The sequence below is a fragment of the Lygodium microphyllum genome, chromosome 9 (assembly GCF_053477565.2).
Source record: "Lygodium microphyllum isolate KBCC chromosome 9, Lygodium_microphyllum_v1.1.10, whole genome shotgun sequence".
Lineage (NCBI taxonomy): Eukaryota > Viridiplantae > Streptophyta > Polypodiopsida > Schizaeales > Lygodiaceae > Lygodium > Lygodium microphyllum.
In genome coordinates, this window is record NC_141143.1 from 148,553,906 (window position 1) to 148,581,761 (window position 27,856).

Consider the following 27,856-nt stretch of genomic DNA (forward strand, 5'->3'; position numbering starts at 1 on the left):
TTGGTCATTTTCTAGTCAATGTAAGCAACTATGGATCAAGATTGGTATTCTTGAAGCTTCTTAAAGACTTCAAGTGACTTCTTAATCAATGGCAGACTTATATGGAGCTCCCATCAACTATCTTGAAGGCATTTGATCTATCTGAGCAATCTGCATCAATTTCAAGTATCAACAAGGTATGATCTACTCATTTTTAATCTCTCCAATTCCAGTTATTTAGGCTTAGCTAATTGCTGAAGGAGGGGTTGAACTGGGTATATCCTCTTTACTTGATTGATAAATCTAGTCCACTTATGCTGAAAATTGAATGCTTGCTCATTGTTGATTGAGACTCTATCATGAAATGATGAATAATTCATCCCTTTAGCTTGATTCTGACATATTTGAAGTGTACACATGCTATAATTTAGTGGACATAGGTGTATGATGCATGCCAATGTTCAAGAGTGACAAACAATACAATTATAGGGTCAAACATGCTATTGTTACAATTGTGACAATCATATAAAAGTGAAATTTAGAACAAGACGTTTTGATTCTGATATAGAACTCTTATACTCATTACAGGACAATCAAGCTTTGATTCTAATTAAAAAGTTTGACAATTGGAGTTGTAGAGAAAAAGTTATGCCCATTTTTCTAATAGGTGGTCATTAAAAACAACTCCTAGACAAGCATGGTACATTGTTTTGATTTGGGACTACTCCTTATCCAATTACAACTTGAGATTTCAGAAATTTTATTTACCTACACATACTAATATGCATTTTGAGCAAATAAACACAAGGATTAAAGGGGTACAACTCTTATTATAGCCCACTTATTGACAAACAATCTTCTCTTACTACACCCATTCAAATGGCCAAGAATAAGAATAAGAGAGAAAATATTGGAGAGTATAAATGAAGACTTGTTGATTATTAAGTAGAGATGAACTCATTCATTAAGGCCACAAATCATGGACAAAATGATGGGAATGATGGCAATGTGCATGAATAAACTTAATGGCTAAGAGATCCTATTGATGAGGCACATATGTCTTAAGTGAATGGATCACATGACTCATATGAATTCCAAAAAATTTCTTGGAGGATTCAATGCATGAATGAGGGTATCATTCAATTGAAAAAAACAATTGATGACAAGTTTGGACAAATGATCAATCACTTTGAGAAGTTTGGATAGCATAATGGACAGTAAGTTTGATAAGATGATCTCCATTCTTAGCAAATTGAGTAATAAGTGGTAAAGCACTCTACCTTTCAATGATGATGGGATATCAATTCCACATGACAATGTGAATCAAGGGCAGCCCATCAGTTTATACACTCAACCTATGAGCAAGGTGGACCATCAAGAGTTAGGGAACATTTCGACCTCCTTCTAACTCTTGGAGTAAGGAAATGCCAAACTTTGAATCTTCAAAGGATCATAGACAGCCTGAAAAAGCTCAGCATGTTGAAAAAGAAGAAGACATTCATGGTATAACTTATTCTATAAGCAGTTTTATCCACAACACTCAAAAATTATTAATGCAAGGAGTATACAAGGTTAACACCTTCATGAAGATTCAAGAAAAGAGAATAAATTTCAACATGATGATGATCTTGAGGAAATCATTTCACCTATTCAACCCCCTCATAATCATCAACCACATGGAACTAACTCACTTAGTCATTACTCTTTTGGCAACAAGAAGAATGGTTAGCAACCCTTTAACAATAACCATGGACAAATAATATTGGATAATCTCTCTCCAAGGCGATTATCAAGTGTTTTACCCAATAACAATGATCATCGTTACCACTATGATAGAGGATATAAAGAGAAAATCAGCATACCACAGTGCACAAGGGACAATCCCTTACCAATAGAGCTTGAAGAATAGATTAATAAATTGAAAATTTATTATCCTCTATCCATGCCATGGTGAGGCAAAGATTTGCTCTGCAACTTTACACTTAGAGGGATACACACATATATGGTGGAGATACATTATGAAAATTAGAAAAGTTTTTTACATGGGAGAACTTTAAATTACTCATAACACAGGTTTTTGTATCTCCAATGGAAAAAGAAAGGTTGGAAAGGAAGTGGTATGATCTTAGACAACAAGGTTCTACAATTAGGGAATATTCTAGCTAGTTTCTAAACCTCTCCATATATGTTGAGAGCATTTTTTATTCAACCAAGAAGAATAAGTATACTTTTAGATTAGATCCAAACCCTTCAGTAGAGGTGGGGGTAGTAAAGTGTGCAAATGTACATGCAACAATATAGTATGCTGAACACTATAGCAAAAAATATAGAAGGGAAGTGAGCTCTTTTTAGCCCAAGATAAGAGCCATTTATCATTCAATTCCGCCAATAAGGTTGGAACATCCATTCAATTAGCAAAGAAAGTCTTATAAACATGAGAACATGGCTTCAAACACTTTTAGAAATATTTATACCCTACATCATATACTTCCAAGCAAGGGAACAACTTCAGCTATAGTGTTGATCCAAAAGAAAGTTTAAAGAGAGATGAAAGTGGAACTAAAGAGTCACCCAATACCATTAGTAGTAAACTCTTCTCTAATGACAAGCTGAAAATGTGGAGAAAATGGTAATCTGATCATAAACAAAAGTGCAAATTTTAATATGGTGATCATAGAAGATTCAGATGAAGATAAAGTCCATGAAGAAGGTCACATGCAAGATGAGGCAACTGTTGTGATGAGGTGCATGACCATGATGATCAATTTGTACAAGAGGATGTCAACAGGTTTCCATTCGATTGAGGTGGTCCATTTGATCTAGGTGGATTACCATTGGATAATTCTTCAGCTTTTGCACGGTCACCCATGCTATGTTCCATATCCCAACATACTTGGATGGATTATAAAGGAGAGAATACAGTTTGCCTCAAAGGCATGATTAATTCTAAGGTTGCTCATATTCTTATTCATATTGGCAATGCACATAGCTTTGTCAATGCAAAATCATTATTTGAGTTGAAGTTATTACCTCAAGAGATGGACACCCCACTAAAGGTGCATGTAACAAATGGAGCTCAAGAGTTAAGCAATGATATATGCCTACAGACACCTATTGGGCTATCATAGTCTTGCACCGTTATGACATACTTGATTGTAGGCTAGGTATGGGTCAGTCCTATAGACATTATTATCGACTCTGATTAGCTTAAAGGGATTGGAAAGTTTTTCTTGGATCTTAATTGCATGATTATGGAGTTTAATTAGAAGGGGCAACAAGTAACACTTAATGGCATAGAGAGAAAATAAGCAGAAGTAATCAACAAAAAGAATATGAAGAGAGAGATCAATGCAATATCTTGCATTTTTGCACTTTTTCTCTCAAAGGTGGATGAAAATCAGCAATCTTTAGCACCTAAAGAGAGTGTGATCCATGTCTTTGTAAACTTTCAGAAGAGTTTAAAGACATATTTCAACCTCCTACATCATTACCACCTAAGAGAGAAGTGGAACATCATATTGCTTTCACACTTGGCACTAAACCTAACTAATCCCCTTTTAGGTTGTCAAAGTATGAAAGAGAAGAATTGGAGAAACAAGTTAAGGACTTGTTAGAAATGGGGTTTATTCAACCTAGTTAGTCACCCTTTTCTTCTCTTGTGCTCCTTGTTAAGAAGAAAGGTGAATTCTATAGGATGTGCATTGATTATAGGAGCCTCAACAAGAGCACTATAAAAAATAGGTACCCAATTCCCCACATTGATTATTTGTTGGATGAGCTCAAGGATGAAAATGTGTTTACCATGATTGACTTGAGGTCAAGCTACCACCAAATTAGGATAAAGGAGGGTGATGAGTACAAGATGGCTTTTAGAATAAAAAGGGGTCTCTACCATTCTTTGGTTATGCCATTTGGACTTTCCAATGCACCTACTACTTTCTAGGTTCTTGTGAACAATGTTTTATAGTTAATCTTATATAGATTTGTCTTGGTAAATGATTATATCCTCATATACAATAGAAATAGAGAGGATCATTTACAACATGACCATGCAATCCTTCTTACATTGAGACAACACAAGCTTTCTACAAAGGAAAGCAAGTATACTTTTATGGCTAGTGAGATAGAATATTTGCATCATATTGTGGATAATAAGCGATTGGGGTGGATCCAAAGAAGGTAAAATGCATTAAAGATGGGCTCATACCATAAAATTTTACTTCATTGAGAGGATTTCTAGGACTATCCTCTCTCTATCAGAGATTCATTAAGAATCATGCACATCTATCAACTCCTCTCATTGATAGATTAAAGAAAGATACTTTCTATTGGGATAATACAACCATGAAGAGATTTGATGAGCTAAAAAGTCTCCTTATTTCAACACCTATTTTTGTGTGGTGAGACTTTTCTATAGAATTCACTATCTATGTTGATGCTAGTATGTATTGGGACTGTTATATGCCAAGAACATGGTATTATTGCCTATGAAAGTAGAAAGTTGGATGACAAAGAAATGGAAATCCACATCTACAAGCAAAAAATCCACTTCTTTGGTTCAAAGGCAAAGTATATTTGACACCTCAGACATCTTTTAACCAAGGGATCTTACAAGAGATGTATTCTTCTCCTTTGGCAAGGGCATACCGGTTTGTTTAAAACCTTTGATAATATCCATAAATGCTTTTATTGGAAATATGTCAAAAAATTTGTGATGCAATGCTTATCATGCCAACATAATAAAGATTCCAATTTGTTGCCTAATGGTCTACTTTAGCCATTACCCATTTCACATGGTAAATGGACTAATATTAGCATGGACTTTATTATAGGATTACCTACGACTAAGCAAGGTTAGAATAGTATTTTTCTATGGTTGTCCATCTTACCAAATCAGCCCATTTTATACCCACCAAAAGTCTAGTATTCAATCAAACAAGTGATAGATCAATTCATGGAAGGAGTTTTCAAATTTAATCATTTACCTATGAAGATTGTTTTTGATAGACATACAAAATTCATGGAAATTTTTGGAAAAGTATTTTTACTTTCATGGAAACAAAATTAACTCTAAGTATAGCTCATTGCCCACAAATCGATGGTCAAACTAAAAGAGTCAATAAGTTGTTGAAAGTCTACTTATGATACTTTTACCATAACACACAAAATACATGGGATTAGTGGATTCATCTTGCAGAGTTTTGTTTACAACAACACATACCACATGAGGATAGGCATGTCACCCTTTGAGACTTTATATGGCTACAAGGTTCAAGTACCTTTAGTATTGTTTCATGATGAAGTGAATCCCCTTGCCAAGGAAGACCAGAAAAGATGGAGTTCCTAATGAAGCAATATAAGGAAAATATACAAAAATCCCAAGAGACTATGAAATCTTACACTGATGATAAGCAAAGGCATGTAGACTTTGAAGAGGGAGAATGAGTCTTCTTGAAAGTATATAAGTCCCATTATGCTTCTCTTTAAGGTGGACATAATAAGCTTGCTCATCGCTATCATCATCCATATCAAATTTCAATAAAAGTTGGAGATCTTGCCTAACAACTTGATTTTCCTTCAACCATCCATATTCATAATGTTTTTCATGTCTTTCAACTTAAAAGCTATATGGGTCATGATATACAAGTTCTTGAAGAACTACCTTCCCTTGTTGAGGATAGATTAATCATCTATGAACTCGAGAGGATTATTAGCAACAAGTGGAAGAAGGTTCTAAGGAACCATATCATCATGGAAGGGATTGCCTATGAAAGAATCTTTCACGTAGCATGCTTTGTATTTGGAACAATTTCCATGGCTTCTTCATGAGAATACTAGCTTGTTGAATGGTGGACATCTTGATATATAAAAATTTTGCACTCAAAATAATTGGTCTACTCATGTCAAAATTGTATTTTGAAGGCATGGATGGATACCTACTAAAGTATACTTCATTTCTATACCTCATGTGCACCAATTTGACATGTCTATAAAAAGTTATGGGTCATTTTCTACAGCTATCTTGTTCAAGAAAAAATTTCAAAAACTCAATGTTTGATCTTGATGAGGCTTCTACAAGGCTACGTGAGCATTGTAGGGCCTTATCTATTCATTTCTACCATTCATTTATCTTTTTCATTTTCATGTTTTGAGGACAAAATTTTAGGGTAGGGATGAATTACAATAAAATAATTTTTGTACCCTTTAGCTTAGAGACAATTATCTTAATTGGTCCTCGTAAGTATAAAATGCAAGAGTGTTTCATTGAAAACATCTCTTAGCACATTTTATAAATTTCTCCATTTCTTAGAGCTCGAGGGTTCTTGCCTTCCCCATTAATATTGAGGGTGAATACTCAATGCCCATCATAGCACTCAATGCCCACCATAACAAAAGGTGGATTTCTTGTAGTAGCCTCTCATCCATGATTCTCATTGTACCTTTGATATCATCTAGATATGGCTTCATTGTTATGTAGATTTAATACATTTTCATTTATGGCATGGCTATGGCCATTCGATTCAATAGTCATTTCTTGATTATCATGTTATTTTAATTTAGTCTAGGCTAAGTTTATTTAAATTATCTTGAGGGATTGAGAAGCTCATGTTTCTTTATTAAGAATTGGGAGATGGTGAATTTTATTAACGAAATCATACTGTGACATCTTCTTTAGTGTAGTCAAGAAAGAGTACTTGCAAGTACAGTTCCCCTTTTATGATTAAATCTCATGAGGAAGTGGTTCACAACTTAGATGTGCTTGCTTACATTGATTAAATGATACATGAGATATCTTTTAAACTTCAAATTATGAAGCCTTGCTTGAGTGGTTGGATTGTGGTTTTAGGGTGAACTTTTCTAGTTGCTTTGCATCTGTGCCTTATCCCAGGTTGCTTCAAGGATTTTGATGGACATAATTTGAGTTATTTTGAGGTTATTACCAAGGCACATATCCTCATTGGTGTTTAGCGTTTTCTTGGTAGGTTGTCTCTGGGGTTTTCTCCTTACACTTCTCACATGACATATGGGAACATAGATGATGATATAGATGCATGGATTTCTTATGCTGAACAATGCATGCAACAATGTGGTTTAGTAAATGATGAGGTAAATGCAGATTTTGCTATCCAAGGATTCAAAGGCTACGGGGAGGAAGTTACGAGTTACATACTAGATGATATTGTTAGCAATTGGTGAAAACATGTTAGAGTCTCTAAAGAATTTCTTCTTTATTCATCCTCTAGGTTCTACTATGACTAATCAAGTATGAAAAAATTTTCAAGGTTTATACTTGGTGCATCTTAATGTGATAAGGGAGCTAGGTTGCACTTATGTGGATTATAGCTATGTCTTGTATTCATTGTGGAAAAGGATACAAGATTTGGCTTCTTATGTATCTCCAAGATTCCATAGTGTTCCATATGTGAAAGAGAAGACATGCATGCTTGCACAAGAGACAGATGAATGTATATCATCAAACACTTCTCTCAAAGAGGAGAAAAATGGGTTTTATCTTTACAATGATGAAGATGAGGGGGAGGGCTCTCCTAAGTCCTCTTTATCTTGTAGTATCATAGGATTTTCAAGTGTTTCCCTTGATAATGATGATGTTGATTTGAGTTTGTTGTCTTTTGAAGAGAGTTTAGATAGCTCTTTTTAGTTTGGTGATGGTATTTCTGATGCTGATAGAGTGTTGCATGGTGATAGTGGTGATGTTATTGAGTTTTGTCATTGAGTTAGTCATTAAATTAGTTGATGATGTTTGTGTGGCTAATGAAAGCAAAGATCAGCACTAAACTTGTTGATGATAATGACAATGAGTAGCTCAAATACTAGTAGTTGGATTAATTTGTTTAATGTAGCTTTAGATATTGATATGGACATTAAATTATATACTTTGGTGAGAATTGATCTCATTGTGAATAAGATTGAAAATCCATCCTAATTAACAATGTACTTTTGTATTTTGGAACTCCATAATCTTAGATATTTTGTGTGTTTCTATACGGATTCACATGCATTATGTAATCCTAATAATAAATGTGATGTTTATTTATGACTTTATATTTCAATGTGCTTGTAAGTTTAATGTGATTAATATTCATGGATCTAAATGTTTCAATATTCAAGGACTAAGTATTGTTCTTCCTATTGATCATGGCACTCAACCAATCATTAATAAACACATGGGTATTCATGTTAAAATCCATCCCCATTTGTATTGCATGTGGACAATATCAATTTAATATAAATTTAAATGCACCTAATATTATCATGGTTGTGTTCACATTTTCTTGGGCTTGAAGAGCTCCACACTAGTTGACAATGTAAACAAGGGTTTCTACAAATTGTTAGACATGCCCATAAATGCAGATCGATACTCATATCTTTGCTTCAATTCTATTGTAGTGTAAGTTTTGCCTCGGTGGTGCTTATGTCACAAGGATTGTATCCATGGAAGAAATATTGAAGCTTAGCTTAAAATGGAACCATGATTCAACCTCAATATATCTAACCTATCCACAATCATTAACAACACACCATCATGTCCTTTCAAAAAAAAGAAGAATTAGGCGCACCTAAACTTTTTCTCTCCCCTAGCCCATGATTCACTATGAATATATGCCTTGTGAAGAAACTTAGATGAGACTATAAAAATATTTGGTCATAATAAAATAAATTCAATAGACCATGTTAGTGAAACAAGAATCTCTAGGCACAAGAACAATATAAGTTTCTCTTTAAGAAATTTCTATTAAGTGTATAAAATTAGGTATTAATATCATTAAGGTCAAATTGATCAAAAAGAAAATTAGACGATGGAACGATTAAATAATCTTATATTACTTAATTAACTCTTTGAAAGTCAAAAAATGAGATGGAAATATAAATGTTAAAAAAACATTAGCAAAATTTGTATAGATGATAATATTTTGTCAATCATGTAAAGTCCCTTGATAATAAACACAAGAGAAATCCTTAAACCTAATCAATAAAAACATCACAAAAGCACGAGTAACATTAATTATGGATAGGATTTATTTTATTAATATCTCAAGATTTTGGGATTGAACTATAAATTATAGACTTTTGTTAAACCACAAATGAACAATTTAGAGACTCAAAAATCTCAACCATAAACCTAAAAATTTATTCCTCAAGTGATATCACTAAATGGTCACTTATATAAAACATGAAACCCAAAATCATTACCTAGCCTAAAACTATGTCTTTCATTTCATCTCCTTTATGTACCAAGTTTAAGCTAACTCATTCAATGGAAATGGATGCTTTTGCTAGTTAGAATTTCATTTGGGAATGTGTTGAAAGTTAATACACCTTGAATGGCATATAACTATTAGATTGTCTTCAAAGAGAGTGTTCCTTAAGAAAGGGTCTATCTTTCTTAAGTTCTAGTTATGTAGCTCTTATGTAGTTGCCTTGTGTTGGATTCTTGGACATGAGTATTGATTCCAATATCCCTATGATTGAAGGTTATTGAGCTTAGAGATACTAACTTATCTTAGGTCCTTATTGGGGATCCCTTATGGGAAGCCACATCCACCCAATGTGCTAATTGAGGTCTCACATGAGTGCTCATCCATAGAAGGAAGCTTTGATCCTATGGTAAGACTAGAAGTAGTGCTACTTTGGTTATTATGGTAATTCTATCATAGAGTGTAGGATGGAGCATAAGACCCTATGAGCTTGATGTGCACATTGAAAGTTCCCTCTCTTAGATAAGGGTAAGGTGGAACTTGAGAAGGGTGCTCGTGCCTTGAAGATAGAATATACTTTTGTACCTACTTGATTGAAAGAAAATATTACTATTCAAATAAATATTTGTCATTACTTTTGTACCCATGTAATAAGTTATATGAAGGAACCTAATATTTAGGGGATAATTAAGGAAGCCGATTAACCAAAATAATAATAAATATCTTTGATGCCTATGTGGAAAATACTGAATGCTATCCCCAATGGATGTATTCTATAGATGGTTTGACCTAATTAGTTTGGTGACTTTATAACAGGATGATAGGATAGAGCAAAATGGACTAACTAGTTAGAGAGTTATAGAACCCTAACTAATACCATTTTAAGGGACTGGATATATGACTATGTTATAGTATATAAATTGATATTTAGCTTCTCCTCATTTCACACTCTCTCTTAACTCATTGAGACATTAGCCAACTCTCATTCGTGATTGGTTATGAAGTGATGTTTCTTGGATGGACATTAGATTATAGGAGACTTAAAGTCATAGGAGCCTCAAGATGACCCTTTTTTTAGTAACATTGTTGTGTAATGTTAAAAAGTAGACTTATGATTCTAGATAAGTTAGCATGTTCCATGGGACCTAGATGGTATAGATTATATGGAGGAGTTCAAACACCTAATAAAGGTTGCCTATTTTTCCTATTTAAAGTAGATATGATTCTTCTTAGTTCGTCTTACAGTGCCTAAGATCCTCATATGGTAGGTGGTTCAACGGAGATTCATCTTAGATTACATTTAGCCTATACCAATGCTTAGCCTAGGCTTTGAAAAGACTAACCAAGCTTACTCCTAACATAGCCTAGCTTTGTCTTGTAGGGTTAAATACTATTCAAAGGTGAAAAAGAAAGAGTACGAGAGAGAGAGAGAGAGAGAGAGAGAGAGAGAGGTGCGCAGATCAGATGTTGTATGCGTACGTAGAGAGCGTCGAAAGGTCCCCAAGAACAAAATAACTCTACTTTTGCACAAAAAACAAGAGAGAAGACTTGCACGACATGAAGCAAAAAGACTAATGGGGTAAAATCTCCCCCCATGCCTTGTGTGAGCTCTCCACAAAGCATGTATTTAATATATTATTCTTCTCCAAGCTAAAAAATGGCCCAAATTTACAACTAGTACGCTTTAGATTTTGTGTTTGCTTTTGTCCAAATAAAGAATAAAGCAGTTGGGTGCCCAAAGAGTCGGGCTGTGCCCAAATACAATGTCTAATAACAAATATTTAAATCGTGCACCCATATGCATACAAAATAATAAATAAATGTCAAGCGCTTCAATAAATAAGCACATCAAAATAAATATTGGCGCCACGCCTAAGATGCACGCCCATCAAAAATGATAATTTCTTCTAAATAACTTAAATACACGCTATCACCCAGTGCTTCCCAATGCCATCGATGCCTGCTCTACACATCAATTGAAGCATTCACAATTGTTAGAAAATAATAAAATTAAACTGACAAAAGTGAATACCTAGTAGTCTTCAGCTACAAAATCCACTTTTCGCACAAGGAATCCACCTTGTGTATGAGCCCCGGCAATAAATATAATTTTACGGAATCCACTGCAAAACCTCACAGAATCCACCGTGGAATATGCCTCCTGGCATCATACCCCCGGGGTGGGATAGCAGTTGTCCTCAATTGCTATTAGCTCAATGTGGAGCCAACAGTGAGGGGTAAGCACTTAAGGTCTCGAGCGTGTATCCATTGGGCCTCTTCAACAGGATGATTTTTAAACTTAACCAAATATCTAGAATATCTATGGCCAGTTCTAGTGGTCATGAAGTCAGTATCTAAAATAGTTTTAGGTTCAAGGATTTCAGTTTCTTCTTCTAACAAAGGAGGATTTTCATAGACAGGGTGTACAGGTAATTGGCCTCTAAAAGGTCGTAACAAACTGATATGAAAAGTATTGTGGATTTTCCAGTGTTGGGGTAATTCTAGTTTAAATGCATTGTCATTGATTCTGTGATTGATCTTGAAAGGTCCATAAAATCTAAGAGCTAACTTTACAACAGGGCGTTTGTCAACACTTTGTAATCTTCTCTTTTCAATGCGTAACCAAACATAATCATCAACTTTGAAACTCATAGCTTTTCTTTTCTTGTTATCTTGTTTTGTATATGATTACTGGGCTTTCATAATCATATCTTTAACTTCGTCAAAAATAGTAGCATGCATGTTAGCAATATCATCAGTAGCTTGAACTTTGTTTGACAATGATGTAACAGGTGTAGGCAATCTATATCCATAAATAATTTCAAATGGTGCTTTGTGTGTAGCTGTATGTGGTGTGTTATTGTATGCAAACTGAAGTAAATGTAAATGTATATCCCATGTTTGTGGTTTTGAAATTGTATATGCACGCAAAAGATCTAAAATTGTACTATTAGTAGCTTCTGTTTGCCCATTTTTTAAGGATGAAATGCAGATGAAAAATCAATCTTTGTTCCTAAATTAGCAAACAAAGTGGTCCAAAAATTATTATAGAATCTAGAATCACGGTCAGAAATAATAACTTTTGGCAAACCATGGTTAGTGAAAACAATTTTCAAAAACAATTGAGCAGCTTGAGATGCAGTTATCATTTTCTTGCATGGAATGAAATATGCTTGTTTGCTAAACCTATCGACAATAGTCCAAATCATATCATGATTAGCTTTAGTTCTAGGCAAACCAGTGATAAAATCCATTGAAATCTATTTCCATGGTCGTTCTGGAATTGGTAAAGGCATTAATAAACTATATTGTTTACCATGGTGTCATTTAACTCTTTGACAAATTAAACATTCAGATACAAAGTTAGAAACATCATATTCGATTTGTGGCCAATAAAAATCTTCAATCAATGTACGCAAAGTAGAAATAATTCCTCTATGGCCTTTATATGGGGAACAATGAATTTCGTGCAAGACAAATGATTGAAATGAAATAGTTATACATAATCTTTTTTTCATAAAACATAAATCCATCAACGTAAGACAATGAATCAATTGGAATCGAGTTATTTGCAACTAATTTATTCCAATCAGCTCGAAAACTAGTGTCTTGGTCATATGTATCTTTCATAGGGAGAAGATAATCAAGAGATATCACAGAGATATTATGAATAGTCGGTCTTCTACTTAAAGCATCGGCAATAACATATTCTTTTCCAGGTTGATATTGGATAAGTGGATGAAAACTTCGAATAAAAGCACCCCATTTAATGTGTCTATCAGATATTTGTGACTGACTAAGAAGATGTTTAATACTTTGTTGGTCAGTTTTGATCATGAATTCAGATCCCATTAAATAGTGTTTCCATTGGCATAAAGCTCGTACTACAACTAGCAATTCCTTATCATAGATAGAATACTTAAGTTCAGAGGGTTTAACTTTGCAGCTAGAGTAGGCTATGGGATGGGAATCTTACATAAGGACTACTCTTATTCCAGATCCACTAGCATCAATGACTACTAGGAAAAATGGTCTATTGAAGTCAGGTAATTGCAATACAGAAGCATGAGTTAAAGCATGTTTTAGTAAATCAAAGGACTTTTGTTGATTATTGGACCAATGATACACAATACCTTTCTTTAATAATTTTGTCAAATGTAATGCAAGCAATGAAAATTTTCTCACAAATTTTTTATAAAAGCTAGCAAGACCTAAGAAAGAACGTAGTTCATGCACATTTTTAGGTATCGACCAATTCAAAATTGCTTCTACCTTTTAAGGGTCAACTTTAATACATCCAGATGAAACAATATGTCCTAAGTATTTAATTTGTGTTTGGAAAAAGTCACTATTTTCAAGATTAGCATATAATTGATTCTCTTTCAATAATTTGAAAACCAAAGATAAATGTTCATAATGCTCATTTTCATTCTTACTGAAAATCAATATATCATCAAAGAAAACAATGACACAATGCTAATGCTTCAAAAATATGTGATTCATCATATGACTGAATGTGGCTGATGCATTAGTTAAACCAAAATGCATAACAAGGAATTCATAGTGTCCAAATTGTGTTCTAAATGCAGTTTTGAAAATATCATAGATGTCCAATCGTACTTGATGGTATCCAGATTTAAGATCTATCTTGCTAAATATTGCAGTACCTTGTAGTTTGTCCATAAGATCGTCTACCCTAGGGATCGGATATCTATTCTTGACAGTGATCTTATTTAGGGCATGATAATCAATGCCTATCCTATAGGTATTATTTTTCTTCACTAATAGGATAGGTGCACCAAATGTAGAACTATTGGGTCTAATGAGTCCTCAGGTTAACAATTCTTCAACTTGGACTTGAATTTCTTTCTGTTCAATTTGGTTATGTCTATAAGGTACTTTACGTAGTGGTTGTGATCCAAGAATTAGGTCTATTTTGTGATCTTCGGGACATATAGGTGGTAAGCCAGGTGGTAAGTCAGTAGCAAAACAATCTTGAAATTGTGAAAGAAATTGTGCATGCTTAGGATGCATCTGATTTTCTTTAATTTCAATTTCATTCATCCATATTTTCGTAATGTTCGTTTAGCTTGTGTATGACTAAGCAATGGAAAATTGTCGAAAGTGTGCATACCATGCAATGTGATTTGTTTTCCATTAGAATGAATCTTCATTGAATGAGTGGAATAATCTATATTGGGATTATACTAACGACGCCAAGGCATTCCTAAGATAATTTCACTAGATTGCAAAGGCACAACTAAGAAATTTCTACGTTCAGCATAATCACCAATTTTAATTTATAAGTCATGCACTTCTTGTGTTCCATTGTATCTAGTGCCTAAGAATGCGGTCTTGATGCGATAATGAGTAGAAACAGTATGTAAATTCAATTCTTTGACCAATTTTGCAAAAATAAAATCGTGTGTGCTCCCATCATCATGTAAAATACCATGCACAAGACATTTCATCGTTAATAAAGAATGGGAATTTTGTATACTTGGTAAAGTATCTAAAGTAGTACCGTTATTGTCATCATCTTCTGTGAAATCTGGCATTTCTTCATGGTCTTCATCTTCTATGGCTCCCAAATAGTTGATGTGAACAGTTGGCTTTTTGGATTGACAATTTGCCGCTAGATGTCCAGGTTGATGGCATTTGCAATAGACTATGGATTTGATAGCGGGAAGTTTAGGAATGTTGGGATTTGGCTGGAAAGATTGGATTTGTGTTTGATGGTAAAGCAGGGGGCCGTGTCCAAGATTTACGGAATGAAAATGGAAGGAAAGGATTTTGATTGAATCTTCAAAAATTTGAATTGAATTGTTTTGTACCAAAGTTATCATTAGTTAGGAATTGTTGTGGTCGCTTCTCTTGTCCTCGAATTTTGTCTTCAACACCATGGACCAAGGAAATTGCATCTTCGAGAGTCGTTGGCTTAAACATGTTCACCTCCGCATAAAAATGTCCAAGTAAGCTAGACATAAACTTGCGTTTATGGGTTGCCTCAGGTACATCTTCGAGCATTCGAAGTTGCAATAAAGCATTCCAAAAATGCTCGGTATATTGTGAAATAGGCTCATGATCCCTCTGTTGCAAAAGATCCCACTGTTTGATTGCTTTTTCGTGGAATTGGGGTGGAAGAAAATTCTACAAAAAAGCCTTTTGAAAAGTCTCTCAAGTAGTAGGACAATCAATGCTTTTGTGGACAACAGTCCACCATAGGGATGCTCTGTCCACTAAATGATTAGTGACACACTTAATTTTGTCTTTCTCAGCATACTGTTCTTCATGGAAATAATCATCAAATTGACTGATAAAAGCAAGTACAGTCTTTCCATCACGTGAACCATTGAAAGTACGAATTTTGAAATTTCTTTTACTTATCTTTGTTTCTTTCCGAATAGATTGTACTTCAAGTGTTGCATCGATCATATGTCGTATAATATCTTTAGATTGCGGTCCATCTTGGTCAGTAGTAGATCATTGCAGATTGGCCAATTGAGATTGTAAAGTTTGATGTGCTCTTCGTTCCTCTTGAAGCTGCATCATAATTAGGTCCAATTTTTGCTCCATCGTTGGTTCCGGTATTCACCTTCGGCCATAAAATCTTCCATGGTTTGATCAGACATCCTGCAAAATTTCAAACAACCTCACACACTCAAAATCTTGTTAGCGGGATGAGCGTAGCTCAAAGTCGGGTTTACAAGGCTTATTTCTCTCTTTTTTTAAATGGCTTTTTGCAATATTTCTTCTTTGCGGATGTTGAAGTTGATGTCACGGTCTTCTTCCAAGTGTGTACTTTGTCCGTATAGACTGCTTATAGCAATCGGTGTGCTAGGATTTTGGCTTTGCCAGCACACAGGTGCAAACAAGGACTTGTAGAGAAGTCAAAATCCCGGTTCAGGATTAACCAGTGTGAACGCAGGCAACTGGAAGCTTCAAACTGGTTCAAGAGTTTAGGTATTGTGAACACCCATGATAGAGGAATTAATTGGTGACTATTATGATTAAGCTTATTAAGCTTAATAAAATTTATAGGCCATTTTTTTTACTGACGACATGTAAGGGGGGCCGTTTGTTGGCACCGCCGTCTGAGACGACGTACTCCTGCCATAGCAAGACGAGATTTCAAAGAGCTTAAAGCTCTTATAAGCTTTTAAAGCTTATATTATAGTTAAGCAATGAATAATAAAATTCTTCTTCTTGCTTATCTGTAAACAAGTGACTTGATGTTGGAGCTTGTCTGCTGGTCCTCTGTCTCCTGCGACTGGTTCTTTGCGATCAGAGGGTATAGTAGGGGGTTTTTCACTACCAAGAACACACTGATATTGACGTATTTTCGTGAGAGTTCCTGTAGAGCTCGATTGTTCTAGAAGCTTTTCCTTCGCACGAGATGGTAAGCGATTGGAGGCCCTCCATCTTAGCTTCGCTCTGATACCACTGGTGTGCAGATCGGATGATGTATGCATACGTAGCGAGCGCCAGAAGGTCCCCAAGAACAAAAGAACTCTACTTTTGCACAAAAAGCAAGAGAGAAGACTTGTATGGCATAAAGCAAAAAGACTAATTGGGTACAATCTCCCCCCATGCTTTTGTGTGAGCACTCCACAAAGCATGTATTTAATATATTATTCATCTCCAAGCTCAAAAATAGCCCAATTTTACAATTAGCACGCTTTAGCTTTTGTGTTTTCTTTTGTCCAAATAAAGAATAAAGTGGTTGGGAGTCCAAAGACTCAGGCTGTGCCCAAATACAATGTCCAATAACAAATATTTAAATCATGCGTCAATGCGCATACAAAATAATAAATAAATATCAAGTGCTTCAATAAATAAGTGCATCAAAATAAATATTGGCACCACGCCTAAGATGCACACCCATCAAAAATGATAATTTTTTCTAAATAACTTGAATACATGCTATTGCCCAATGCTTCCCAACACCACCACTACCTGCTCTACACATCAACTGAAGCATTCACAATTATTAGAAAATAATAAAATTAAACCGACAAAAGTGAATATCTAGCAGTCTTCAGCTACAAAATAAATAATTTATCTAGAACTTAATCCTAACCTTAATTTATTACGAGTGCGCACTCTAAACTCATAAACGTCCATTAATTTAAATATGTATTTTACGGAATCACCCGCATTCACAATTGTTAGAAAATCATAAAATTAAACCAACAAAAGTGAATACTTAGCAGTCTTCAGCTACAAAATAAATAAATTGGCTAGAACTCAGTTCTAACCTTAATTTATTATGAGTGTGCACTCTAAACTCATAAACGTCCATTAATTTAAATATGTATTTTGCGGAATCACACGCTATGGAATCACCCACTTGCACATTAAATTAATGAGATGCCCAAAAAGGACAGGCGTCCCCATAGACTTTTCGCACAAGGAATCCACCTTGTGTATGAGCCCCGGAAATAAATATAATTTTATGGAATCCACCGCAAAACCTCACAGAATCCACCGCAGAATATGCCTCCTGGCATGAGAGAGAGAGAGAGAGAGAGAGAGAGAGAGAGAGAGAGAGAGAGAGAGAGAGAGAGAGAGAGAGAGAGAGAGAGAGAGAGAGAGAGAGAGAGAGATAGATAGAGAGAGAGAGAGAGAGAGAGAGAATTTAGGGCTATTGTTTGAATTAGTTTAGTTAATAAATATGCAGATGGAGAATCATCTACTAGTGTACATTGTAATTGGGAAAATCTTCTTTTTCAGGACTCTATCATGTCTCTTAAGTAATTTTTGCAATAAGCCATTTAGAGATTGAATTCAAAAGTAGTTTACATGCAAGTATACTCTATGATAGAATGGTGTTGCTGAAGGGAAGAATAAGCACATTACAAAAATTGCCTAGCCTTGATGGACTAAAAAGGACATGCCTCATTATTCTTGGATTGAATCTATTTCTATAGATGAATATATTATCAACAAGACTCCCATTATTGTAGTGCATAATGTGACATCGGAGTAGAAGTTTACTATCAAGAAACTAGATTTGTAACACATTAAAGTATTTGGATGCATTGCATATGTGCATGTTTTTGATGAGCTAAGAAAGAAGTTGGATCCAAAAGCTAAAAATGATTTATTTGTTGGCTATTCCCTTGAGAACAAGGATGATATGTGTTATAATCCAATTACATGCAAGATAGGGTGAGTAGACATATTATAATTGGTGAGATGATAAGTTTGTATACTACCAAAGAACATATTGTTGGAGATGATATACAAGAAAAGATGGTTGCAAAAAAATATGGGTCCACAACTTGGGGAAGTTACTATATGTATATCCTGTACATCATGTGCATTCAAGAACTATTTATAAATATCATTATCTGTGATTTTAAAAAAAATAAAACATAACCCTTTTCTATTCAATCTATAAATAACCCCTTTATGTTATACCCATTTGTATGTAAAAAATGTATAAATTGGTATTTTGAAAATACCTTATTTTGAACCCATGTGATGCACACATATATTTGTGAGTAACTTACCCAAGGTCCATAATCACATACATTGATTGGGCTGGAAGAGTCCTCTTCTAGTAGGTCTACTAAGAGTCCATGGACTGATAGGTTGTGTGAAAATATCACTCTTATAAGAGCAAAAAATGTATCACAAAAGAAAAAAGAAAAAGTGATTGAGACACTTAGTGTACTAGATAGTTCTTCAAGCTATTCATATGTAGATGGTGAGTTTAATGGTTCAAATTAGAGTAATGATGAGGAGTTTAATATTTTGGTTGTTTGTACATCGAGTATAAGAAAAAGCAAGGCTGATTTAAAGGGATCACTGAGTACTCTACAAGTACATCGATCAATGAGAGTAAGGTATTTGGTAAATAGATTGGTATATGATGGTATCTTGCTTGCTATTGTGTGTATATGGAAAGTGTTATAAAATCAATTGTGCCCACTTGTTTTGAGGAGAAAGCTATAGGTCATGTGCATTGGAAGAAAGCCATGGATGAAGAAACGTTTGTATTGGATATAAATCAAACTTTGAATTTGGTGCCCTTTCTTGAGAGAAAAAATATATAGGCTAAAACTGGATTTACAAATTAGAGCATAATGGAGATGGAAATGTGAGTAAGTATCGAGCAAGACTAATTAAGAGTTGACATTGTTATGGCTACATTAAAAGGTTGGGCCTTGCATCAAATGCATATAAAGAATGCATTCTTGCACAGTGAGTTGCAAGAAGAGGTGTACATAGAGAAACCACCTAGTTATGAGAGTGTGGCTCACCTAGATTATGTGTGTATGCTACACAAAGCCTTGAATGGGCAGGCACAAAGAGCATGGTCTGATAAGATATCATAGTAACTTATCTCTACTATTTTCCATGTTGGAAATGAGATCACTTGCTTTATGGGTGTTAGAGTGATAGGGGTATTGTTGTGATTTTCTTGTATGTGAATGCTTTGATTGTTGGGGTGATAATGTGCAAACGTGGGGCATGCGAAGAGTCTTCTTGAGTAAAGATTTGACATGAAAGATTTGGGAGATCTAAAGTACTTTCTTAGCATTGAGGTGATGAGAACATGCCAAAAGATATGACTCTCATAAAGGTACTATATCTAAGGGGATGTGGCTCTCACAAAGGCATCAACATCTTAGGGGCTATGGTTCTCCCAAAGGCAATATATCTTGCTCATATCTTGGATATGTTGAAAAAGTATAGTATAGATGATTGTATGCCAATCTTAGTACCATTTTACAGAATCCACCATCGCATGATGCCAATACATTTGAGGAAAAGTAGCCACTTTGGAAGAATAATCTTGACAGAACTTCATTTATATTTAATTCTAGATAATGGACCCATATACCATGAAAAATCATCCTCATTAGGAATAAGAAAGTCACCACAAACATACATATATATTAGTAGCATAGTGTTAAGTGTCACAAAATCTTCAAGTAACATCTTGACTGCTTTTGCAAAAATATCAAATGACCAAGCACTAGACCCTCCATCTTGGAGAGGAGATAAATCCATAGTGGACAATTTAATATAGAACACCAACTTCTCCTATTGAAAATTGACAAAAAAGAAATGTTCTTGAGGGAACATATTCAACAAACTACTCAAAAGATGTCCATAGAAGTTCCATCCTAGACTGCATTTTCTCCAATTTAGATTGAGAAAGTGGGCATAGTATTTTAGTACACTAAAGAGTAGCCAAGTTCATAGTTGACAAACAATGCATAGTAAAAACAATAGGACTCGATGGAATAGAATAGGATTGTGCTAAGCTGAACTTATAACTCCTTAATATTTGTAGTTTGATTAGCAATAGTGGAGTTCATAGACTATAACTTAGTTTTCCTTAAGCGCTAGTCTAGAAGTGGTAGTGCCCTTAAACTAATCCATCTTTGTACACAAATAACAACTCCACTCAATGGTAGTGACCTTAAGCACTAGTCTAGAAGTGGTAAATAACTCCTTAGAGAGGCAATTGGTAGGAGTTTTCATCGGCATGAGATAGTCTTGAAGAAATTAACAATGCTACTTCCAAAAGGGATAAAAAATCATCATAACAAATACAACCAAAGTAGTGGTGACTCAATTAGAAACCAAGGGGTCAGGAGTTTACCTTTGCAACAACTTGAGAATATCTTTAAAAGATAGGAGCTAACAAGGGTACTGGGAAAGAATTGCCACAATAGGGAAGAGATAGAGCCTTCCTAAGACGTTTGGAGTTTAATGTGATGAGAAAATTCCCGAGAGGACCCACACATTTGCTATAAGAGGACATGAAAACTTCACAAAGGGCACGATCTATTGTAACCAGTGGCAATGATCGGCCCACAAAATCAGATAAGCCAACCTTATAAGAATAAGGTCTAACATCACAATCTTGAGTAGTGCCTAGATGCCATGTAAACATATGAGATTGGCTAAGCTATTTAGGGTGCCTTTCTTAAGATGATAAACAATCACACACACACAACTAGAAAAATAGAGAGAGGATTCTTACAAAACAGGAACAAACCATGTATAAGATTTCCACAAAGAAACAACTCATACATGAGACCACAAACTACCTCGATCAAACCATATACAAAAAATTGGATATGTCCTATGCACAAATGCAACCAATAGCTTGGTGATATGTAGACAAATATGTACCATGATCCCATCAATCAAAGCAAAAGAAAAGCAAAAAATACATACCATTTTTCAAAATACAAAATTGTAACTATGACAATATCGACACACCAAAAGGAGTATTTAACATTTGTCTAGACACAAGACTAAATGACACTAAAACACAAACCACCATGGGGATTAAACAATGGACAACATACCCCAACAATCCTTGTATCACATTCATTGATTTTATGATGAATATGCAATGTGGGTTGATTAAGGTTTAATGATGTGCTCATTTTAATCATTTATTATTAAAATAGGTGAGAATGTTATTAGGTGATAAATCTTAAAAAGAATATGGCTATTCATTTTGGTACCCATTAAGTCTTTATTAAGTAATTGCAATGCATTAATGTATCCTAGACTACTATGAACCCAACTCTAACCATCTCTAACTACAAATTCATTGTTACAAGTTATTGTATGTGGAGAGCTTTTTTGTGAGCACATGCATGATTGTCAAATGGTTGATTTAATTAAAATAATAATAACTCGACTCAATGGTAGTGCCCTTAAGCACCATTCTAGAAGTGGTAAATAACTCCTTCGAGAACCAATTGGAAGGAGTTTTTGCTGGCATGAAGTGACCTTGAAGAAGCTGCTTCAAGAAGGGATCAATGGTAGTGCCCTTAAGCACTAGTTTGGAAGTGTTAAATAACTCCTTAGAGAGGCAATTGGTAGGAATTTTCACTAGCATGAAGTGATCTTGAAGAAATTGGCAAAGCTGCTTCAAGAAGTGATCTTCAAGAAGGGATAAAAATCATCATAACAAATACATTGGAGGTAGTGAGTAGTGATGAATCATTTAGAAACCAAGGGGTCGAGGGTTTGCCTTTGCAACAACTTGAGAATGTCTTTAAAAGATAGGACGTGATGGGTAGCTGGGAAAGCATCGCCAAGACAGGGAAGACATAGAGCCCTCCTAAGACATTTGGAGGTTAATGTGATGAGAGAATTCATGACATGACCTACACATTTGCTATAAGAGCACATGAAAATATCACAAAGGGTAGGATCTATTAGAACTAATGGCAATGATCAAGCCACAAAATGAGATAATCTAGCCTTATGAGAACAAGTTCTGACTCCACCAATCTTGAGCAGTTCTTCTTAGATGCCACGTGAACATATTAGATTGAGTAAGGTGTTTGGGGTGCCTTTCAAATGATAAACAATCACACTCACATACGACCAAACAAATAGAGAGGATGCCTACAAAATAAGAAATAATAGACCACCTTGAAGAACAATATATAGAAAATTGGACATGACCTATGCACAAATGCAACCAATAGCTTGGTGATATGTAGAAAAACATGCACCTTCATCCATTAGTCATCAAAAGAAAATCAACGAATACATATCATTTTCCAAACTATAAAATTGTAACCGTGACATACTGTTGCGAGCAACAGATGCATAGTTTGCGCGTAGCGAATAGAAGAAGCTCTCTCTTTCTCTCTTTTACTCATAAAATTGCATACGATTCATGAGAAATTGAAAATAGACTAAAAGAGAAGGTAGAGTAAGATGAAACGACTCAAGATTGGGTTCAATCTCCCCCCGACATGAAGTGGGTAGCTCCCTTCATGCTGTATTTATAATAATATTATGAAATTTTCTTTGCCCAAGATTTAGGCCCTTTACAATCACTCTTTGCATAAAAAATTTGAGTGAACTGAAAAAGAGATAGAGTAATCTGAATTAATGGATGCTAGCAGTTGTGCATCCCACAACTCTCTAGAACCATTAATATTTTATTGGACATATCTTCTAAAAATCTATTTTGCTAATAAATATTTGCATAGAGGCTATGCACACGCTTTATAAGAAATAGTGGTGCGTCTAATACAATAATCCAATAATTACCTAATAAATTCTTGAGAAAATAATATTTAAAATGCTTGCGCATGGCACCCCTTTCCAATTCTCCTGCTCTACATATCAACTACCAAAAATTCAAAAACTTATGTTAGAATAATAATAACCAACTGAATAATTGCAGCTAGCCACATAAATCAATTAATTTGGAATTCCATACAATAATTAGTTCACGAAGATGTTAATACTCGTGTGGATAAAATGGTACCACCCATGTTCACACTTGCATCGACGCAAAGGATAGGTGTCCCCATCAACCTTCCGCCTAAGACAATTCTTAGGAATGTGCCCCGCATTGACGGAGAACCATTTAAGGCACTCATCCCGCCAATGTACACACAAAGGAGAACCATTTAAGGCGCTCATCCCTTTGCTTAGGTGCCACCTAGCAATGCATACACCGTAGACCAAAACAACCAATCGACATTTATATAGACTAACACTGAAACATAGACCACCATGGAGATTAAACAATGGAAAACATAGCCCAACAATCCTTGTATCAGATTTATTGATTTTATGATGAGTATGCAATGTGGGTTGATTAAGGTTTAATTATGTGCTCATTTTAATCATTTATTATTACAATAGTTGAGAATGTTATTAGGTTATAAACCTTAAAAAGAAAATGGCTATTCATTTTAGTACCCATTAAGCCTTTATTAAGTAGTTATAATGCATTAATGTAGCTGAGACTACTAATCCCACTTTGATGGTCTCTAAATGGAAATTCATTGTTACAAGTTATTCTATGTAGAACACTTTTTATGAGCACATGTAAGAATGATGGATGTTTGATTTAATTAAAATGGTGTATTTAGCACATGAAGTGCATGCAATTGTGAATGGTGGTTCATTTTATTTTATTTAAATGGTGTGCATTTAGCATGAATGCATGTGAAAAATGTGATCAATTGTGAATGGTGGTTCATTTTATTTTTAATTATTTAATTAAAAATTAAAATGGTGTATTTAGCACATGAAGTGTATGCAATTGTGAATGGTGGTTCATTTTATTTTATTTAAATGGTGTGTATTTAGTATGAATGCATGTGAAAAATGTGATCAATCTAATAATTATTGGTGTTGTGTGTTGATGTGCAAGAAAAAAGGAAAATAGTAAAAACTTGGAGGATATGTGGATACACCCTAGTCTAGATGGGATAGTGGAAATGACTAATGGGAAGCCACAAAAACAAAAAAGGTTTAACAATAGCAACTAGAAAATCTACACAAATGTAGCATAATGGAAAAAAGAATAGCACATTGATTTTTTTTTTTTTAATTTTGTGTGTGTGTGTGTGTGTGTGTGTGTTAGTGCTCATAAGTGATTTTTGGATTTTTTTCCCCTTTCAAATAGATGTGTGTAGCACATCAACATCATGGCACAATCAAGTCCCATGCACATCTCGTGTGTGATCAACACAATAAAGGTCCACATGCACAATCATAAAAAAAGGTGTACTAACCTGTGATGCACACAAATGCCCAACAACACACACACACACACACACACACACACACACACACACACACACACACACACACACACATGAACCACAACTACATGCATGGACCATTGGGGTGGGTTGATGGGGTTTGATGTTTCTAGGGTGGTCTACAAGAGAAGGGGGACTAGTGAAGGGGTTGCAGGTTAAAAATTTGTTAGGGTTGTTGGAGCATGGGGGTCGATGTGTGATGTGCCTTGGGGGGGATGGGGGCTTAAATAGAGGGTGGTTTGAGGGAGGGGGGAGGTGGTTTTGTGAGGTGGGTTGGTGGTTGTGGGATGGAAGGTGGTTTAGATGGCGGGTGTAGGTGGAGGGTGAGAAAGGGGGCAAGCTAGGAGGGGGAAGGGGAGATGTAGGTGGTGGAGAGTGGAGCAAGGTAGAAGGAGATAAAATATGAGGAGAGGAAGGGGGAGATGTAGGTGGTGGAGGGTGGAGCAAGGTAGAAGGAGATAAAATATGAGGAGAGGAAGGGGGAGATGTAGGTGGTGGAGAGTGGAGCAAGGTAGAAGGAGATAAAATACGAGGAGAGGAAGGGGAGGAGGTGGTGGGCAAGGATGGAAGGGGGGCGATGAGGGGTAGGTAGTGTGGGGTGGGTCCAAGGGGGGGGGGAGGGGGATGGGGTTCTAGTGGTGGAGGTGGAGGTGGAGGTGGAAGAAAGAAGAAGTGGTGGGGCTAAGGGGGTATGGGTGGCCATAGCAAAGGTCTAGGATAGCATCTAAATGGGTAGTGCGTAGGGGTGGCAAGCGATGACATAGAAGAGGGAAGGGAAGAGGGCAAAGGGCCATGGGAGGGTCGGAGGGCCGTTGGAGGTTCTAGGGTGAGAAGGAGTTGGAGGGGGGAGGAAGGGCAAGTTGCAAGGAAGGAGGCAAGAAGTATAAGTCAAAGAAGGAGAGGAAGAAGGGGAACGAGTGGGCATGCAATAGGTAGATAAGGTGGTTTATAAAAATAAAAATAAATAAAGTGATTTGGGTTATTAGTTTTTATGGTTTTAAGAAAAGGAATGGAGCAATCACTTGATTTTTCTTTGTGATTTAAAAAAATAAATGAATTAATTAATCATTTTTATTTTTATTATTTTTATATCATTTATATTATTTTTTATTTTCAATGAAAAAAGAAAAGAAAAAGGGAAAAATGCCTCTCCCCACATGTAGGTCTGCAAAAGGATAGCTTGCAAGTGGAGGTAAAAAAAGTTTGTGATGGCAAAGGTAAAAATGATGCTAGGGACATGGGTTGAAAAGGCACATTAGACGCACAATGGAATACATCTTGTCATGAAAAAAGGAGAAATACTAACCTTCACATGGAACCACCTCAAAATGAAAACCTACAAAAATGAGTCAAAACATAGTTACAAAAAATTATAAGTCAAATGGTAGTGTGGAAAGAAGAAAATGGGAGTAGATCAATGAACAAATAGGGTGAGCACTTATAGTTTCACTTCATGTGCCAAAGAGGCAAATGCACATGGAAAAAAAAACAAAAAACACACTAAAAAAACATGCAAAAAGTAGTGAAATTTTAATAACAACAAACCTATGAGTTTGAATGGAATGAAGTAGAGAAAAATAGTGGGGTGAAGAATCAAACAAGGTAGCTAGTCATAATGTAGTTTCAGAATAAGGGTAATGGCATTGCACAAAATAACATGATATATCGTGTGGTGGTTGGAGAGGCCCATCCTGTATATGCACATGAAAATAAGAATGTACCTATCTCCATTTGTCATAATGTCTCTCAATTCTCATCTTTTAGTTGATTGAAGGGAAGGTTGCTCATGCTCAACCCCCTCATCATCTCATGCTCGATGGAGAAATATAGAAGGGCCACCCGATTCTTGAAACCCATTGATGTAATCCTCATTGTCACTTGTGCAAAGTTTGTATGACTTGTGCGTAGTTGATGATGCATCAGTGCATGCTGGCATACAGTGCAAGAAATAGAAGGCCATAGAGCCTCATAGTTCCATGCATAGAACATTTGCATGTGGTGCATTGAAAATCCCAACCCATGCATGTAACACTTCATTCACACATCTCACCTCTTATTGATTGAAAGGGAAAAGGCCGGTCATTCACTCCACCCTCTATCTCATGCTTTGTTGATAGATATAGAGGGCAATATGTACTCAAATCCCCATCATATTAGGATAAAAGCTCACATCATTGAATGATTATTGATAAAGAGAGGCTTGTTGATGACATCAAACAATATTTGGTGATGAAGAAACATACACAAGGAGATAGCCAATAAATCAAGAACATTTATTGGCATAAGATCTTCCATCTACTATAGAAGTGAGACATTCTTTGGAGTCACATGGTATAGTGCATGCACCAAGGGAGATGACTTTGAAACTACATCTTGGAAGGATCAACATATGATTCAACTAGTTTGGACTATAAGGTGTCACTATCTTTTCCACAACCATCTTCCCACCCAAGGATGTTGCCACCTTTTCTTGGAGCACGACTTGTTATGACATGGAATTTTTTCCCCTTTTCTCCCATAAAAGTTTGTGCTTTTTTTTCCTTCTTCTTTTTTGGTTTACTTTTCTTTCCTTGCTCCCAAGGGTGTCTCCACCTTTTCTTGAAGAGTAAGTTGATATGGCAAACCGAAGTCATTTTCTTTCATAAGATTTTTTTTTCATTTTTAAATCTTTTTTTTTAATTCTTGAAACACCATTTATCATAACCATCCATGACATCTATGCTAGATTGAAAGGGAAGGTAACAAAATAAAGACAGGAGCTAGAATAGAGGCAATAAGAGAGTTAAGCCACCTTGTCAGAATAAGAAGGGAAGCTATCATCAACAGCAAGGGCCATTTCGAATGTGTAATACCCTAGTTACCTTCCAATATGTCATGGTGACTACATTTCAAAATCATTTGCATGATTTAATTGAGATATATTGTATTTTTAGTCCACTCTACAAGCACTAGGGATGCCTATAATAGCACTTTGATTGATGTTGAGAGTATATGATTTCCTTCAATCCCAAAAAATGCATTTTTTGGTGTGTTTTTGGTGTTCTGTTGGCCTAGATTGTCTCCACACAAAGGGATTATTTACCAACCCAACAAAGATCA

The 27,856-nt window shown here is 35.4% G+C and overlaps 1 protein-coding gene across 4 annotated transcripts in view; it reads left to right on the plus strand.

Moving 5' to 3' along the window:
• LOC148031693 (phospholipase A1-Igamma1, chloroplastic-like) overlaps positions 1–7,577 on the plus strand; it is a 41,124-nt gene extending 33,547 nt beyond the window's left edge. The window contains exons 3-4 of one of the 4 annotated variants that reach the window (XR_015691934.1): positions 96–176; positions 6,963–7,096. The gene's annotated coding sequence lies outside the window, so the exon portion shown is untranslated. The other 3 variants (XM_087685265.1, XM_087685267.1, XM_087685264.1) reach the window with 3 other exon arrangements.
• The last annotated feature ends 20,279 nt before the right edge of the window (positions 7,578–27,856 follow it).